The 5,240-nt window shown below is 42.3% G+C and overlaps 1 pseudogene; it reads left to right on the top strand.

The window, feature by feature from the left end:
- Nucleotides 1–804: 804 nt before the first annotated feature.
- Nucleotides 805–4,995, top strand: LOC103286577 (60S ribosomal protein L23-like; annotated as a pseudogene).
- Nucleotides 4,996–5,240: the final 245 nt, after the last annotated feature.

The following is a 5,240-nucleotide window of genomic DNA, read 5'->3' as shown; positions in this document are numbered from 1 at the left end:
TGAGTATATTGCTCACTTGTCTCTTTGGTCAACATGTATTGAGGGCTTACTATTCCATACCAGGCTTTATTCAAAGTTATAGTTTTATAGTCATAGTTTTTATGTTTACCTTAACACTTCTTGAGTTAATTGGCATATGGTATTGGAGATATGCTGACCATTCTCTTTTAATATTGCAACCTGCTTCCCTCATCTGGCATTCCTGATCTTACACTATATCTTTCTTTTCTATTTATACCTCTGTGGTCTAACATACTTTATAATTTATTATGTTTATTTTATTATCTTTCTCTAGCTGCGAGAATGTATGTTTCACAACTCCCTGCCTATTTTGTTCGCCAACTGTACCCCAAGTGTCTCTTGGAAAGATGATGACATTCAACAAATAATGACAAGTCAGATAAAGACAATGTCTCTCTGAGTCCTGTAATGGGGTTAACCTATAGGGAGCCAGGAAAGTCTCCTCCAAAGAAGTGATCTATGGGTGCCCAGGAGTGAAGAGGGTGGTGGGAAAGTGCCTGACATGAGACAAAGCATGGCCACGTGGCTGAAGCATAAAGAGCACCGGCAATGGGACATGTAGAGACCAGAGCAGAGAGGGCCCAGATAATACAGGGCCAGGAGGCCTTGTTAAAAAGTTTGGAATTAGTTATAAGCCTACTAGTCAACTATTGAAAGGTTTAAGGAAGAAAACTGCTTATGCCCGGATTTATTTTATGAAAGAATTGTTCAGGATACAGAGAGTAGTTTGGAACAGTGGGACAAGAATAAAAGGGTCCTTTCTGTCATTTTCTGGTGTTCAAGATGCAGAAGTGAGGATGTGGTGGGTCCTCTGGTGGGAAATTCTGGGTTTCCCCAAGTCTTCCCGTAGGAGCCATGATTAACTGTGCTGACACCACAGGAGCCAAAAATCTGTTATCGCCTCTGGGAAGGGGATCAGGGATGACTGAACAGACTGCCGACCGCAGGTGTGGGTGACACGGTCAAAAGAGGCAAACCAGAGCACAGAAAGAAGGCACATCCAATGGTGGTAATTCCACAACAAAGTCATACGGGAGAAAGGATGGCATGTTTCTTTATTTTGAAGATAATCTGGGAGGGCAGAGTTAATAGTAAAGGTGAGATGAAAAGTCTGCCATCACGGGACCAGTTGCGAAAAAGTGTGCCGACTTGCAGCCCAGGATTGCATCCAATGCTGGCAGCATCGCACGATTCTCTGGTGTGTTTGTAAAAAACAAACAGAAAGCAAAATAAACAACAATAAGAAAAAAAAGCATTAAAAATTATCTCTCCCTCCCACCCCCCGGAAAAAAAGGAATGAATATAGTGAGGTGGCCAGTTGAAGAGACCTTTGATCATCTAGACAAGAGGAGAAGGTGGTTTGGGATAAGGATAAGGCAATAGAGACAGACCTGCGAGTGAATTCAAGAGATAATTAGAAGAGCAAATAAGATTGAGTAAGGATTAGAGTGGGAGTGGTGGGAATGTCAAAATGCCTTTTCTTATTTGTTTAAATCCCTCAAGCTAAAACATGCATCTTTTTGTGTGCTGTCTCCAGTCGTGATGAACAGGTGATAAGAGCTTTCTGTTTGCTCTGTTCAATCAGCTGCAGCCTCCTCTTCAAGCTCCCCTCCTGAATCCCAATTGTGTCCTTTCCGCACCAGCTTCCTCTGGCCCAGAATCAGGCGCTGCGTGAAACAGACTATTCTTGAAAATCAACGTATTGCCTTTTAAAATACCGTGCTTAAAGAAAACTTTAAAAAAATCAATACCTTGTTGTAAATGTATTCTCCTGATAAATTGGGGTCCCTAAATATATATGAATGCCTTTCCTTATTTCCTTTCTACTTTTCCCATCTCCACATACCCTTCGAGGCACAGTTCCATTTCTCCCTCTGCCAGGAAGCCTTCTGGGTTCAGTTAGTCAGTCATTCCCAACAATCAGGCTTTGATCTGCCAATAAGCCATGAGCCATTGGTGTGGCGTTTAATCTCAGGCAACAGTAGGACATCAATGACAGGATGAGGCAGGGCAATCTCTTAGCCTCTTTCCAGTCTATGATTTCCCTTTTGTGCTCTCATTTTATCTTTCAGCCAAACTCCAAAATTCATGGTTAACTTTCCATGCGTGAATGGGTTAAGTTTCCTTTTGGATTCTGAACTGCAAGACTGAGCTCACTTGCAAGTCTGTGTCTCTCACAGCAGCTAGCACAGCGCTAAATGACTAAAGTGGTGAATATTTATGCTTGTTCCAAGGAGAAGTGTGGAAGAGGTGATTAAAGAGGGTGTTGCCTTAGCTCCAACACCCTCTTCTTTCACTTCACCACCTCTGCAATAATGTCCTTTCTCCCGGTACCATGCTAGCTTGTAACCTACAGAGTGAAACCTGGCCAGGTTCACCAGCAGCCTACGCAGCAGCCTGATGTCTGAGAATGCCACTGAATGGTAGGGTTTCCTCCACAGTCAGCCACAACCCTCATCATAGGAGTAAATGTAACTTTGATTCTCGATGAAAAGCCCCAGTCCTATGGACTTGAGCACTGGATTTAGAGCTGTCAGGTGTGGATCTGGACCCAGGTCACAACAGAAGGTAAATTACATTAATTCCCTGTGCCTTGCTGTGTTTCTGTCTATTCCTTTGTCTCGCTGTGGTTGCACCGGGGAATGGTTCTGAGGGGCAAATGACACAATGTGCATGGTGTTTAGCACATGCCAGGTGTTCCGTAAACATCTGTTGAATGAAAGCTCTTTATATTCAGCACTTGCAGTTCAGATTTCTGCTTTTCCCTTCCGTGTCCAGACACCATCAATTAGGGAAACACTACTGTACTATTCTGCTTAATTAGAAGGGCCTGCTTTGAAAGCACAACAACAAAACTTATGAAACATCTCCTTATTCATCCAGATAGAAAGATTATTAATTATCGAACATTGGCTAATTCCCAGGACACCTAATTTGCTCACATCCATTTTCAGAAAAGCTTCAGACTTGGATATGAGTTCATTTCACATTTTTCCCCCTCACAGAGAAATCACAGGGCAACCAAGCAGGTAGCAGTCTGCAGGCCACCTTTCAGACAGCAGGGATTTCCAAGGAGGGAATTCATGCTGGAGTTTGGAGGAGAAATGTGGATAATGAGATAAGGGGAGCGGTGGAGGAAACAGCAAGAAAAATTAAAAAGCACTTGTGGGTTCTGCCTGGAGCTTTTAATCAACTACACTCTCCACAACGCAGAGCAAACCCGTCTGGGCAACCCCAAAAATAATAACAGCCAGTAGAGCTCAGGGCTGGGTCAATGCTACAAACTGATAGGTCAGGACCTGAAGAACTTAGAAGTCACCCCCCACCCCAAATAAGAATCAAAAGTAATGGTGAGGTTGGAGCTAGAATGCCCTACACTTAATAATAACTAATAAATCCATTTCCTCAAGTTTGGCACATCGTGTTAAGACAACTTTGCCACAACAGCTCAGAAAAGGGGAAAGAATGCTGCCGAAACATGTACATGTGCTGTTGGCACAAAACTCCCAAGTTTTTCCCTAAGTAAATAAAGCCAGTCACAAACTCATTTGCTCTGCCCTTGGGAAGTCAGGTACTTTTGTCACTGATTTGTGGGTGAGCCCAAACTGTCTCTAACCAAAGCATTTTCTTTAAGGCCTTTAGAGTAACACCATCTGAGTGTAATTCAACATGTTACATCGATTTTGTGTTGGGACCAAGGCAAGGCAGAAGCTATTCGTGCTTCCGGGGTGGAGATCAAGCACTGTCAGGCTGGGTTTAATCACGCAGACATACCTGGCTGAAAAGTGACGGCTGCAGCCAACAGAAAGATTGTTTCCTGGAGACCAAGTGCCCTCCGATAGAACACGCACTAAGTCATTACCGCTTCATTCCAGATATCCTGCGTATTCTGTCCTCCTCATTCTACAGTTGTGGATATTGAGGCTCAGGTTAAGTGATTTGCCTCAGATGGCTACCAGACTGAAAGTGTTGAAGCTAGAACATAAACTAGGCCCACTGGGCTCCAAACTCCACTGAGTACCACTCCCTGCTAGCTCCTACCCTACATGATGCTTACCCAGGATAGCCACACTATTGATATCTGGGGATAAGTAATAGTGAAATATTTACCCTAAGTAAATACTTCGAATCAAATACCCAAAAATAATGGAGTCTCAGGATAGGAAGTCACCTAGTCCAAGGACCCATCCTATGCTTAGAATTTCAGAAAAGGACTTTTACACAGTTTGCAATAAGGTAATAACATTCCATAAACACAAAAAATCTTGGGGTATGAAGAAATATCTTTACAAGGCACTATTTTTCTCCTCCTTTTAATAAATAACATATTTTGAATGCCTACCATGTGCTATGCTGTGCTAGGCATGCCAGCTTTGCCTTAAGAATCCCCGCAATAATCTTACAAGGCAGGCACTATTATTAAGATCCCCGTTTTACAGGTAAGGAAACTGAGGATTAGAATGGCTGCACAACTTGTCCTAGGTCACACAACCAGTAAGCCTTTGTGCAAAGATACAAACCCAGTTTATTAATGTGTTCTTCAAGGTATGTGGAGACACAGTGAAATATAGAAACAAACCTAATGAGTTCCTACTATTCTCTGACATCAGTAGACAGTTGTGCTTATTTGCAAGTTATTGGAAAGATTCCAATAACCCAATACATTCTTCAATCTAAGGCACGTCCAAGTTCTCTTTGGTTTCCTAGAGTCAGAGCATTTTGGAGTAACTGAGGCAACATGCTAACTACCATGTATGGAGCCTGTATTTGAACATCTGCAGTGAAGGAAAATACTCTCACAGCTTGTTTCATTTAGGAGCAGCTCTGATGATCAGGACGTCATTCTTATCTTCAGCTGACGAGGCAATTCAGTTAGGAACCTCCCACTTGTATCTCTTGTAGGTCAAGGGCAAAAACAATCCTGTCGATGAAGTGACATTATCAAAAGCAAAGAGGTTTAATGCTATTCACTGAAGCACAAGTGATCTTGAAGGAAATTGAGAGATTCTTTTTCAAGGACAGCTTTAATAGCTGAAGGGGAATAATGTTTTATATCCAGCCACCCAATCCGCTACAGACAACTTGTCACACTAAAGTGGCCACATTTTTTTTTAATATTTCAATGACATTTTGAATGCACATAAGAGGCTGGAGTGAACAAGGAAGATAAAGACTTCTTTAGAAATCGCATTTGCATTTAATTTGAAATTCTTTCCAGT

Source organism: Eptesicus fuscus, chromosome 15, assembly GCF_027574615.1.
Source record: "Eptesicus fuscus isolate TK198812 chromosome 15, DD_ASM_mEF_20220401, whole genome shotgun sequence".
In the NCBI taxonomy this organism is placed as follows: domain Eukaryota; kingdom Metazoa; phylum Chordata; class Mammalia; order Chiroptera; family Vespertilionidae; genus Eptesicus; species Eptesicus fuscus.
Note: the sequence above shows the minus strand (reverse complement) of the source record. Positions and strands in the feature narration are given on the sequence as shown.